The following is a 14817-nucleotide window of genomic DNA, read 5'->3' on the forward strand; positions in this document are numbered from 1 at the left end:
GCCTACCTTGCCTCAGAGAAATACCCCAAAGGAAAAGGCAGCCCCCACATATAATGACTGTGAGTTAAGATGAAAAGACAAACGTAGAGATGAAATAGATTTAGCAAAGTGAGGCCCAACTTTCTGAACAGAGCGAGGATAGGAAAGGTAACTTTGCGGTCAACACAAAACCCTACAAAAACCACGCAAAGGGGGCAAAAAGACCCTCCGTACCGAACTAACGGCACAGAGGTACACCCTCTGCATCCCAGAGCTTCCAGCAAGCAGAAAAAAACAAATTGACAAGCTGGACAGAAAAAAACAGCAAACAAATAGCAAAGAGGAACTTAGCTATGCAGAGCAGCAGGCCACAGGAACGATCCAGGAGGAAACAGGTCCAATACTAGAACATTGACTGGAGGCCAGGATCAAAGCACTAGGTGGAGTTAAATAGAGCAGCACCTAACGACTTCACCACATTACCTGAGGAAGGAAACTCAGAAGCCGCAGTACCACTTTCCTCCACCAACGGAAGCTCACAGAGAGAACCAGCCGAAGTACCACTTGTGACCACAGGAGGGAGCTCTGCCACAGAATTCACAACAGGGGAGCACCCTGTATACAGAGATACATGATAAGATCCTGTCTGCAGCCACCACTAGGGGGAGCTCCCTGTATACAGAGATACATGATAAGATCCTGTCTGCAGCCACCACTAGGGGGAGCTCCCTGTATACAGAGATACATGATAAGATCCTGTCTGCAGCAACCACTAGGGGGAGCTCCCAGTATACAGACATACATGATAAGATCCTGTCTGCAGTCACCACTAGGGGGAGCTCCCTGTATACAGAGATACATGATAAGATCCTGTCTGCAGCCACCACTAGGGGGAGCTCCCTGTATACAGAGATACATGATAAGATCCTGTCTGCAGTCACCACTAGGGGGAGCTCCCTGTATACAGAGATATATGATAAGATCCTGTCTGCAGTCACCACTAGGGGGAGCTCCCTGTATACAGAGATACATGATAAGATCATGTCTGCAGTCACCACTAGGGGGAGCTCCCTGTATACAGAAATACATGATAAGATCCTGTCTGCAGTCACCACTAGGGGGAGCTCCCTGTATACAGAGATACATGATAAGATTCTGTCTGCAGCCACCACTAGGGGGAGCTCCCTGTATACAGAGATATATGATAAGATCTTTTCTGCAGACACCACTAGGGGGAGCTCCCTGTATACAGAGATATATGATAAGATCTTGTCTGCAGTCACCACTAGGGGGAGCTCCCTGTATACAGAGATATATGATAATATCCTGTCTGCAGCCACCACTAGGGGAGCTCCCTGTATACAGAGATATATGATAATATCCTGTCTGCAGTCACCACTTGGGGGAGCTCCCTATATACAGAGATACATGATAAGATCCTGTCTGCAGCCACCACTAGGGGGAGCTCCCTGTATACAGAGATACATGATAAGATTCTGTCTGCAGCCACCACTAGGGGGAGCTCCCTGTATACAGAGATACATGATAAGATCCTGTCTGCAGCCACCACTAGGGGGAGCTCCCTGTATACAGAGATACATGATAAGATTCTGTCTGCAGCCACCACTAGGGGAGCTCCCTGTATACAGAGGTACATGATAAGGTTCTGTCTGCAGTCACCACTAGGGGGAGCTCCCTGTATACAGAGATACATGATAAGATTCTGTCTGCAGCCACCACTAGGGGGAGCTCCCTGTATACATAGATACATGATAAGATCCTGTCTGCAGCCACCACTAGGGGGAGCTCCCTGTATACAGAGATACATGATAAGATTCTGTCTGCAGCCACCACTAGGGGGAGCTCCCTGTATACAGAGATACATGATAAGATCCTGTCTGCAGTCACCACTAGGGGAGCTCCCTGTATACAGAGATACATGATAAGATTCTGTCCGCAGTCACCACTAGGGGGAGCTCCCTGTATACAGAGATACATGATAAGATCCTGTCTGCAGCCACCACTAGGGGGAGCTCCCTGCATACAGAGATACATGATAAGATTCTGTCTGCAGCCACCACTAGGGGGAGCTCCATGTATACAGAGATACATGATAAGATCCTGTCTGCAGTCACCACTAGGGGGAGCTCTCTGTATACAGAGATACATGATAAGATCCTGTGTGCAGCCACCACTAGGGGGAGGTTAGATGTCATCACACTATATTGGAGACCTTTATGGAAATGTTGTTTTTACACGCGTCAGCATTGCCTTTGTTTTGGTTTGCCTCTACCATTCTCATTTTCAGACCCCTTGTATGTGATTTGCAGCATGATTTAAGCTTCAGATTTTTGTCATGTGGACGTGTTCCTTGCAATAATACAGGCTGGATCTGAGATCTGCTGCCTTTTCTTTTTTAGCTCAGCCTAATTCTGTGTTACAGCTCGTAAATGATCACGTGCTTTCCTCCTTATCTCCAGCCAGAATGGGCTGCCCTCTCTAGTAACTTGAATGCTTTCCCCCTCTCTATAATGTGACCCATATAGATCTCTATCCTCCATCCTCCTCCTCCTTTTATCTGTAACACTGAGAGAAGGGAGGAGGAGAAGCGAGAAATCTCTGACAGATTTGTGATACTTTACTCTGGATTTTTCCGTTTTTCCAGGAGTTTCCCTTTAAGTGCGGTCAGTGACAGGTGAGGGTGTGGGCGCCTGTCCTCGCTGCCCGGGCCGTGCCCTCCTGGATGTATCAACCCCTCGTCAATGAACACCACATTTAATAAATCGTATAACTGCGGTCACCGTAGGAAAGTGCAGCCATGAGGCGTTTGGCAGAGGTTCTCCACCAGTTTATGGAAGATATTTTAGCGTGTGGTCTTTAGTGATGTGCGGAAAGTTTGCGGTGGGTCGACGCTTGTCATATTAATAACTCAACGCAAAGCAGATATTGGTTTCTGAACGTGACCGCGTCCTTCCAAGGGTTTCATCAAAGTGAATCTGACACTTCCATCGAGTCGGTGCAGAAGAAAAAATATAGGATTTCCAGAAGGAATAATATTCATCCCTTTATATACAGCAGAATATGATGAGATATCATAGCAGAGCGAACGCGGCATGTTAAAGGGGCGGGGGCACTGCTCTTCCTTGTGCAGACTGCCAGCCGGCACAGGGACATGCACATAAGAAGGTTTGCAAGTAACGCTCCCCCAAAGGGAAAGCGGCCGACGGCCTTTGGTGATTGCTACTTTGCAGAAAGCGTCTTTTTCTTTTGGCTACAAACTAGACATGAATGAAGTTACCAACATTTTATTTGGGCAAATTTGCTCCATTTATCCAAAAGAATCCAGTGTGTCAGAATGAAATTTGTGCAAATTGAAAGTGACAAGATATTTATTCTGCTCTGTGATCTCTCCAGACCCGAGAGTAATAAAAACAAAGGGAAAGAAATACAAGTGATACCGATCATATCCTCACCTGTCCTCTGTGCCAGGCTTTGGCTTTGGGTTTGACCTCATGCAGTCACATGGGGGCGACACCCGTCATGGACGTAAGACGGAGGCGGCACTCCGTTTATAGAAAACTGCACAAGGTTCCCGGGTCCAGATCGTTTGTGATATTGGATGTGATCTGATCTTAGTCTTTGGTTTGCTGTCTGCCTTGTGTCTGTCTTATCAGATTTATACGGCCATGTTTCTTTTTTCAATTCTGGTGGAAAAACCAACTACTACAAGCTGTTCGCGCACCACGGGACAAGCAATATCCGTCTTCTTATTCACCGCAGGGATTTTTTTACATGAAAAACTTCAATAATCTTTCAATGTTTCGGTCCTAAGTGAAATCTACGAGTGACAGCGAGGATTCCGCTTATGTCAGATGACAGACTGTCACGATAAGAAAAAGGATATAATTGGCTCATTATTATAATTTTGTTTTTTTTTCAGTAAATATATTTATTTAAATTTTAATTAAATTTTAAACAGGAAAAAGAATAAAAAGAATCGTTACAATGTCCAGAGCTATACATTACGCCTCTGAAAACACAGCACAAGTGTAGTTGAACAAGGCACATAAAGGGTACATGCTTCTCATCTTGAGAATCACCTCGGGACATGGACCCTATATACAGAATACAGAACCTGTAAGAAAAGCAATTGTAGAGATAGGAGAAAAGGAAAGAAAGAGAAGAGAAGAGAAAAAAAAAGAAAAAAAAAAAGAAAAAAAGGGGGGAGGGGGGAATGGGGGAGAAGGAGAGTAAGGAGGGGGAGGGGACGGGGGGTTAAGGGAGACCCAGCAATGTACACGCCCACGTATTGAGAATTATGAGTATGTACGCAGCCAAGTCAGGAACCCTGTGCTTTCCTTGAAGGATTGCCAGAGGAACCAGGTGCGTCCCTGGTCATATGCAGCATCACCATCACCCGCCACCAGCCACTCCAGACGATGTAATCTATCCATTTCAGCTATCCATTCCTCCGTGGAGGGGACCTCAGTGGGCCTCCAATGTCGGGGAATAACTGCCCTGGCAGCTATGAGGCAAAATCTCAGGATCCCCTTTTTAACGGAAGCTATCGAACTGGGTATCAGGGACAGTAGGGCCATTTGGGGGGAGGGCTCATGGCGGACCCCAGTAATCAAGTGAAAGGCATCGAAAACTGAGTTCCAGAAGGGTTGCAGGGGACCACAGGACCACCAAACATGAAGCACAGAGCCCATGGCGGAACCACATCTCCAGCAGGCGTCCGAGATCTCCGGGTTATTATTATAATTTTGTAACGGCCTTCGGCTCGATCTTGAGCCATGGCGACTTGATGGATGAATGAACTGTAGGAAGATCAATCTTGTGGAACCCTAGATAGATCCACCAGGGTCTTCTCCGATTGATTGTGTCAAGCCATCGGGTCGCTGGTCTTCCTCTTTGCCTTCTTCCTTCTATTCTTCTGACCATGATGTCCTCCTCCAGTGATCGCTCTCTTCGTACAATGTGTCCACAGTAGACAAGTCGTAGCTTGGTGATCCTTGCCTCCAGTGACATGTCTGGCTTGATTTGTTCCATAATTGATTTGTTTGATCTCCTTGCTCTCCATGGTATTGATAACCTCCTTCTCCAGCACCACGTTTGAAGACCTTGATTCTTCTTCTGTCTTGTTTCTTTAACCCCTTTACCCCCAAGGGTGGTTTGCACGTTATGGACCTGGCCAATTTTTACAATTCTGACCACTGTCCCTTTATGAGGTTATAACTCTGGAACGCTTCAACGGATCCTGGTGATTCTGACATTGTTTTCTCGTGACATATTGTACTTCATGATAGTGGTAAAATTTCTTTGATATTACCTGCATTTATTTGTGAAAAAAACGGAAATTTGGCGAAAATTTTAAAAATTTTGCAATTTTCCAACTTTGAATTTTTATGCAATTAAATCACAGAGATATGTCACACAAAATACTTAATAAGTAACATTTCCCACATGTCTACTTTACATCAGCACAATTTTGGAACCAAAATTTTTTTTTTGTTAGGGAGTTATAAGGGTTAAAAGTTGACCAGCAATTTCTCATTTTTACAACACCATTTTATTTTAGGGACCACATCTCATTTGAAGTCATTTTGAGGGGTCTATATGATAGAAAATACCCAAGTGTGACACCATTCTAAAAACTGCACCCCTCAAGGTTCTCAAAACCACATTCAAGAAGTTTATTAACCCTTCAGGTGCTTCACAGGAATTTTTGGAATGTTTAAATAAAAATTAACATTTAACTTTTTTTCACAAAAAATTTACTTCAGCTCCAATTTGTTTTATTTTACCAAGGGTTACAGGAGAAAATGGACCCCAAACGTTGTTGTACAATTTGTCCTGAGTACGCTGATACCCCATATGTGGGGGTTAACCACAGTTTGGGCGCATGGCAGAGCTCGGAAGGGAAGGAGCGCCATTTGACTTTTCAATGCAAAATTGACTGTAATTGAGATGGGACGCCATGTTGCGTTTGGAGAGCCACTGATGTGCCTAAACATTGAAACCCCCCACAAGTGACACCATTTTGGAAAGTAGACCCCCTAAGGAACTTATCTAGAGGTGTGGTGAGCACTTTGACCCACCAAGTGCTTCACAGAAGTTTATAATGCAGAACCGTAAAAATAAAAAATCATTTTTTTTCACAAAAATTATCTTTTCGCCCCCAATTTTTTATTTTCCCAATGGTAAGAGAAGAAATTGGACCACAAAAGTTGTGGCACAATTTGTCCTGAGTACTCTGATACCCCATATGTGGGGGTAAACCATTGTTTGGGCGCATGGGAGAGCTTGGAAGGGAAGGAGCGCCGTTTGACCTTTCAATGCAAAATTGACAGGAATTGAGATGGGACGCCATGTTGCGTTTGGAGAGCCACTGATGTACCTAAACATTGAAACCCCCCACAAGTGACACCATTTTGAAAAGTAGACCCCCTAAGGAACTTATCTAGATGTGTGGTGAGCACTTTGACCCAATAAGAGCTTCACAGAAGTTTATAATGCAGAGCCGTAAAAATAAAACAAAAATTTTTTCCCACAAAAATAATTTTTTAGCCCCCAGTTTTGTATTTTCCTGAGGGTAACAGGAGAAATTGGACCCCAAAAGTTGTTGTGCAATTTGTCCTGAGTGCGCTGATACCCTATATGTGGGGGAGATCCAGCATTTGGGCGCATGGGAGGGCTCAGAAGGGAAGGAGCGCCATTTGGAATACAGACTTAGATGGAATGGTCTGCAGGCGTCACATTGTGTTTGCAGAGCCCCTAATGTACCTAAACAGTAGAAACCCCCCACAAGTGACCCCATATTGGAAACTAGACCCCCCAAGGAACTTATCTAGATGTGTTGTGAGAACTTTGAGCCCCCAAGTATTTCACTACAGTTTATAACGCAGAGCCGTGAAAATGAAAAAAAAATTTCCCCTCAAAATTATTTTTTAGCCCCCAGTTTTGTATTTTCTCGAGGGTAAAAGGAGAAATTGGACCCCAAAAGTTGTTGTCCAATTTGTCCTGAGTGCGTTGATACCCCATATGTGGGAGGGAACCAGCGTTTGGGCGCATGGGAGGGCTCGGAAGGGAAGGAGCGCCATTTGGAATGCAGACTTAGATGGAATGGTCTGCAGGCGTCACATTGCGTTTGCAGAGCCCCTAATATACCTAAACAGTAGAAACCCCCACAAGTGACCCCTTATTGGAAACTAAACCCCCCCACGAACTTATCTAGATGTGTTGTGAGAACTTTGAGCCCCCAAGTGTTTCACTACAGTTTATAACGCAGAGCCGTGAAAATAAAAAATCTCTTTTTTTCCCACAAAAATTATTTTTTAGCCCCCAGTTTTGTATTTTCCCAAGGGTAACAGGAGAAATTGGACCCCAAAAGTTGTTGTCCAATTTGTCCTGAGTACGCTGATACCCCATATGTTGGGGTAAACTCCTGTTTGGGCACACGGGAGAGCTCGGAAGGGAAGGAGCACTGTTTTACTTTTTCAATGCAGAATTGGATGGAATTGAGATCGGTCGCCATGTCGCGTTTGGAGAGCCCCTGATGTGCCTAAACAGTGGAAACCCCCGAATTATAACTGAAACCCTAATCCAAACACACCCCTAACCCTAATCCCAACGGTAACCCTAACCACACCTCTAACCCAGACACACCCCTAATCCTAATCCCAATTGCAAATGTAATCCAAACCCTAACTCGAATTTTAGCCCCAACCCTAACTGTAGCCTTAACCCTAACCCTAGCCCTAACCCAAGCCCCAACCCTAACCCTAACCCTAGCCCTAGCCCTAACCCTAACCCTAGTCCCAACCCTAGCCCTAGCCCTAACCCTAGCTCCAACCCTAACCCTAACCCTAGCCCTAGCCCTAGCCCTAACCCTAGCCCTAACCCTAGCCCTAACCCTAGCCCTAACCCTAGCCCTAACCCTAACCGTAGCCCTAGCCCTAGCCCTAGCCCTAACCCTAACCCTAGCCCTAACCCTAGCGCTAACCCTAGCCCTAACCCTAATGGGAAAATGGAAATAAATACATTTTTTTCATTTACTTTTATAGCGGGTTTTTTAGCGGATTTTTATGATTGGCAGCCGTCACACACTGAAAGACGCTTTTTATTGCAAAAAATATTTTTTGCGTTACCACATTTTGAGAGCTATAATTTTTCCATATTTGAGTCCACAGAGTCATGTGAGGTCTTGTTTTTTGCGGGACGAGTTGACGTTTTTATTGGTAACATTTTCGGGCACGTGACATTTTTTGATCGCTTTTTATTCCGATTTTTGTGAGGCAGAATTACCAAAAACCAGCTATTCATGAATTTCTTTTGGGGGAGGCGTTTATACCGTTCCGCGTTTGGTAAAATTGATAAAGCAGTTTTATTCTTCGGTTCAATACGATTACAGCGACACCTCATTTATATCATTTTTTTTAGGTTTTGGCGCTTTTATACGATAAAAACTATTTTATAGAAAAAAATAATTATTTTTGCATCGCTTTATTCTGAGGACTATAACTTTTTTATTTTTTTGCTGATGTTGCTGTATGGTGGCTCATTTTTTGCGGGACAAGATGACGCTTTCAGCGGTATCATGGTTATGTATATCCGTCTTTTTGATCGCGTGTTATTCCACTTTTTGTTTGGCGGTATGATAATAAAGCGTTGTTTTTTGCCTCGTTTTTTTTTTTTTTTCTTACGGTTTTTACTGAAGGGGTTAACTAGTGGGCCAGTTTTATAGGTTGGGTCGTTACGGACGCGGCGATACTAAATATGTGTACTTTTATTGTTTTCTTTTTATTATTTAGATAAAGAAATGTATTTATGGGAATAATATTTTTTTTTTTTTTCATTATTTAGGATTTTTTTTTTCTTTTTTTTTTACACACTTGGAAATTTTTTTTTTTACTTTTTTACTTTGTCCCAGGGGAGGACAATACAGATCGGTGATCTGCCAGTTTGCACAGCACTCTGTCAGATCACCGATCTGTCTGAGAGCAGTGCAGCGTTACCAAGTGCCTGCTCCGAGCAGGCACTTGGTAAGCCACCTCCCTCCCTGCAGGACCCGGATCCGTGGCCATTTTGGATCCAGGACTTACTGCAGGGAGGGAGGTAGGAGACCCCCGGAGCAACACGATCACATCGCGTTGCTGCGGGGGTGTCAGGGAAGCCCGCAGGGAGCCCCCTCCCTGCGCGATGCTTCCCTGCACCGCCGGCACATCGCGATCATCTTTGATCGCGGTGTGCTGGGGGTTAATGTGCCGGGGGCGGTCCGTGACCGCTCCTGGCACATAGTGCCGGATGTCAGCTGCGATAAGCAGCTGACACCCGGCCGCGATCGGCGGCGCTCCTCCCGTGAGCGCGGCCGATCGCGCTGGACGTAATATTCCGTCCTTGGGAATTAAGGCCCACCCCACATGGACGGAATATTACGTCCAATGGCAGAAAGGGGTTAACATCCAGGTTTCGCATCCTTATGTTACGGCAGAAAATACCAGAATATTGGGTCGTAGTTTGAATAAACGACTTATGATAAACTAAAAACAAACAGTTGTCCTGGCCCATCATAGTGTGATAGTATCTTCTTGTAGCCCTACGTTCTCCACACTCAGGGATCTAGTGTCAGACTCACCACCAAAGTATGAGATAACCCAGCGATGGCGTCCAGTGATGGCTGCTGCGAATGCCGGCAGCCTTTACTTTCCATCCAAACTGGAAGAGCGAGGTACGAGACTGATTCAACTCGGATGGAAAGTCATGGCTGCTGTTTGGCTGTAGTAGTTGTATGACGTTCTCCCACCAGAACAGAAGCAAGACGCCCTGTGCATGATTTGGCGAGTTTAAGAATCGGTTAGTTTTTCTTTCTTTTAGGACCACCGTGGGCCATCTATTAACTACAGTAGTGTAATAGGCAACGCCAATAATGATGAAGCCAACTCTGTGTTCATCCACCCTGGATCATGACCCTTCATCATGTGCAGTCTTGCCAGTCCTCACCCTCCTTCTTCACTGTCATTGGGAACATGGGCAGTCAGCCGTGAACATGTCGGGGCCATTTTTAGTTTTTTTTTCCCCAGGAACTGAAAGTTGGGACTTATTTTCCTTCACGACGCGTTGCTATTTAATCCGACTTAGGTTCACATCAAAGGTGCAGATTAATACACTCTGTCAACGCAAGCGGAGATCAGTGAGTTCCAATCATCATCTTACCCAAACATCTGCGGCTGCCATGGATATATCACAATGTAAACAGAATAGAAACCATGACGGGGAATATTTCCCATTCTTCTCATTCCATGTACAGTCATTATCTATAAGCTTGGAAGATTGTTCCTCTGTCACTAAAACCATTAAATCCGTGAACGAGCGACTGCAATTTTCTCAGGCATAAAGTAAAGCTCCAAAATAAAAACTATGACATTTACAGGTTCGTTGTTCTGTGCTGATAAATGTCATATGTGTATACAGTATATGTATACATATACACAAAGGTTGGACAGTTGTAACATGCCTGCCTGCGTCCCTGCACGGCTTCCCATCCCCCACCATGCAGGGACGTCGGCGTACCCAAGAGCAAGAGACGTTTCTAGCTGAAAATGTGGAGACAGTGCTTAACAAATACAAAGTATCAAAATATTATTATTTTTTGTGATAAGAATGTAATCAAAATGTAAATAAACAGTCAAAAAGACAATGATGAACCTGCGATCACCCGGACGGCAGATGGGACTGGATGCTAAAACTTCCACCAGCCAATAAAGAGCAAAAATTGAAAGTTTTTAAGTAGAACCATGAACATTTTTTAAATCTGTTTTTGGATTAATTATTACACTTGTAAGTTGATGGATAGTCCGTTCTGCCATTTGATAATGATGAACCTCTGATAGAAGCCAAGTTTCTTGGTAAAAACAAACCAAAATATGGAAACATTTCAACTAATGTCAATGTTAATGAATACAACATGATACAATGTATCAAACTAGAACGAATGATTAAACCGAAGCTGACCAAAGTTTAAAGAGTCTGAAAAAGTTCTAAAGTCCAGAATCACCCAATATATGACAAATAATCCTGAAAATGGACTAGACCAAAAAATAGAAAAGTTTGAACTTGTCACCTACAAGAGTAATAGAGGTGAACGGAATCAAATTATTTTTCTTCTGAAACAGTTTGAAAAATCTAGAAAGAATTAAAAATTGGAAAAAATCCAAGTAAGTAAAATCTTGATTAATAAACTAATGTTTTTTTGTTTATTTTTTGGAGTGGGAGATGATTTGGTAAGAAACTGACCATAAAGAGGCCAGAATTCATACTATGCCCGAACGGTCATTTCTGGGAATGTTTCTGCTCCACAAATGTGGATTCTACTATTGGGACATAAAGTATCAACCTCTCATGAAGGAAAATTGAAAGATTAGAAATGATTTAGGTAATTATGAAAATGTTGGGTATTAATTAGTGACGCGTCTTACGAGACTTTGAACTCTTTGCTGCAGTAACAATTGATTACTATTGCTTTTCTGGCTGTAAAAAAATGATAGGGGCCAAAGCATCTAGTGAAGGGATATAAAAAAAACAACCTTTTTTTCTAAAAAAAAAAAAAAGTAAAACAATTGTTTTTAAAATGTCGATAAAGTAATAAAGTTTCTTTTTTCTACTTAAATAATAAAGTACATTACAGGAGCCATTGGGAGATGCTTAAATACTTACTTGTTGTACATTGGAAATACATTATATGTATTCTGCGGCTCTCCAGTTTTTTGGAAGTGACAACTCCAAACAAGTTTCTTAAAAGCTAGGAAACATTGCCACCCAACGTGATCCTGGCAAGAGACCCCCGTTCTTGTTTCCCCAACTGCGGAGTGACCCTTAAGCCGGTTTACTTTCCTTCTTAGCTAACGTTAGAGCGAATCTGTCACCAGATATTAGCTGTATGCAGCATTACATAGATCTGTTAGACCTGATGAGACAGGAATACTTACAGTGAAATTCCATGAACACGGAGGGGCACTGAGTAGGGAGGGGGAGATTGAGTTTCAACTTTTTAAAAGTATTAAAAATTTGCTCTAACATGGATTTTCACAGTAAATACACCTGCTCCACCAAGTTCATGAGACCAATTTCGTAAAGTACATGTGTGCAGGTTGCATTGTGGAATCTGGTGAAAAATCTGCTTTCATTTGCCAAAAAGAAAGTAAGAAAGAAGAATAAAATAAAAAGCAGGAAGAAGTACAGCCGACCTGAACCATGGAGGCCGCAGAAGGCTGCAGTGATGTACGGCTAATGAAAAAACACAAGAAAACTTAGCAAAGTTAATGATGACAACAAAACGTCTCACAAAAGGACTGAGATCCGAGCTGCCTGCAATGAGACTGAGAACGATAACGGAAAGACATCGGTGAATTAATCAGCAGAAGTTTGGAATTTACCCAAAGAATCCTAAAGAAGAGTCGGTATGGGGGGCGGCGCTGACATAAAAGTGACATAGAAAAGTGACTCTACGGAGGGGTAAAGCTACAGAAATGAAAAATCACTTATGTCTAGTGATGAGAGGCGAGAAAGTAAGAGGTGGAGATAGAGAAGGAGGGAAGAAGGGAGAGAGAGAAGGAGGGGTGGGCAGGGAGGAAGGAGGGAGACTAGAGGAAAAATAGAAAAAGGGAGAGACCGAGCATCCTTGGTCCGCTCCTCCTTTCAGCCATTTGATATTGCGGCGTCCTCCTCTCCTCTGTTTACACCTTTTTCTTTACTATTTCACTTCTCCCCAATTGAATACTTTTCATATTTTCTTTACTTTGTTAATCGAGTGTAAAACCAGAGGAATTGTTTCTGTTCAGTCAAAACACGTTAAGCAATTTTGAGATAATTCTTTCCATTAAAGAAGAAAAAAATAATAAATGTAACAGAAACGCCATAACATTGGCCGCCGGCCTGAGGTCACTTTCTAATAAACACATCATGGAGGAGAAAGCAGCCGGCTGCAATGTGGTCTGCGATGAGAATATCATCCGTGATCTCGTGAACCAGGCGCATGAAGGAATCCTTCCCAAAATAAAAGATTCACTGATCGTTGTATTAGTTTTGTCAGCTGAAGACAACGATCGACCTTCAGGTGCTTCCACCATGTGGGAGCCATTAACACGCTGTGCGGTAAACTAGAAGAGGGAGGGATGATCATGGGCAGGATGGTCCCTCTAGGCAGAGAGCACAAGATTACAGGGATCGTCTCTTCTGTTTCATTTCAGCCTCATTCATTCCATTTCCATCTGCAGGAGTGAAATCTTTTGTTTTGTATTTTAATTGCTTTAGATATGTCACGGGGCTACCGCGACAGAGAGGTTACAGAGAACCGTAGCGCTCTGGGCCTCATTCACACACGATGAACAGAAGCTCTTCTCCTGAGTTCTGACCTGGCTGTCTTGCGCCAGCAGGGCAGGAGTTAAACCTTGTTACTGAAGGTGCAAGGAGCTAGGTCTCTCAGCTGATTAGGTTTTTGTAATCACTGCTCCTAAATAGACTCAGCTTTGTCTTCAACTGTTGTCAGTGATCAGTTCTGCTGCCTCGCTTGGAGGTTGAAGGAGTGTGGTGTTTTGGAGCTTGGAGGTTTATTTACAGAGATTGGTGACTGCTGTTTTGGTTGCATGTTAAACCTGTTTTCCTTCCTAGTTTTTTCTTTCTCTTCCCTTCTCTGTGTTACCTCTGTGGTTGTGTGAGCATTTGGTGAGTTTGAGACTTTTAGTTACCTTGTCTGTATACCCTGTTTATTGTTGTATTTATACACTGGTGCAGCCCTCCTCCCTGGGGGGGGAGAGGGGGCCACTAATAGGGCCTGCACAGGAGACAGGGATACTCTGGTGGCTCAGGCCTCCTAACCATCATAGGTACCCCCGAGATAAGGGAAAGCCAGGGCCCCTTATAGTGGCGGTCCCCATACGCCATCCTGCCCCTTATCGCCGTTATTGGCGTGACAAGATATTTATGTATTTACGAGTCCTGTCTCGGTGCAAACAAATAGGAGGAGCTCACAAAATCTCTGCCTTCGCTGTTAGGCATTGAAGCAAAGTGTGAATATGAGATAAAAGACAGAAAAGAGTCCATAGAGTAACACAGGGTCCCGGGAATAGATAAAGTGTGATCCCGCCCCCGAGGAGCCGCGAGAGGCCGAGGAGCTGCACACAGAACCTGGTGTATATCGTGGGACGCAGCTACATTGTATCATCTGTATTTACAGAGCTAAATACGCCGGAATTAAGGGTTATATTGCACCAAAAAACTGTCAAACAAAGATACATTACAAAACTTTTATTAATTGTTTTAAAAACTTTTTCTGACATGGGGGCATGATTCCAATGTAAAGGGGCAAATCTCTGGCACAAAGTAAAGCAACTAGTAAGAGATGTCAGCGGGGCGCTGGACGGGTGCCCCAAATGTGCAAACCGCCTGCGATACATTTGCCACATTCTAAGACTGACCAGTCTAAGGTTCCGTAAATCTACCGAAATATAACAAATATAACAAAGTATTAATTTTGTAACTCATTTAATTACTTTCTTCAATCATCAAAATTATTATTAATGATTTACTTATTTATTATTTTATTTCAAAACATTATTGATTTTAACTTTATTTTATGTGTATAGTGAATGTAATCATGTTTTGTGTTATCTTTTTAATTATTACATATTGTTGATCAATATACTTAAACATTTTAGAATCATTTATTTTATTCATAACTTAATTGTGTAGTTTAATAAATTATATTTATTGTTGTTTTTTGATTAATCACTAAGGACAATCACTAAAAACCACTAAGGACAACATCTGCAAAGAGTTTGT

This window comes from Ranitomeya imitator, chromosome 7 (assembly GCF_032444005.1).
Source record: "Ranitomeya imitator isolate aRanImi1 chromosome 7, aRanImi1.pri, whole genome shotgun sequence".
NCBI classification, from domain to species: domain Eukaryota; kingdom Metazoa; phylum Chordata; class Amphibia; order Anura; family Dendrobatidae; genus Ranitomeya; species Ranitomeya imitator.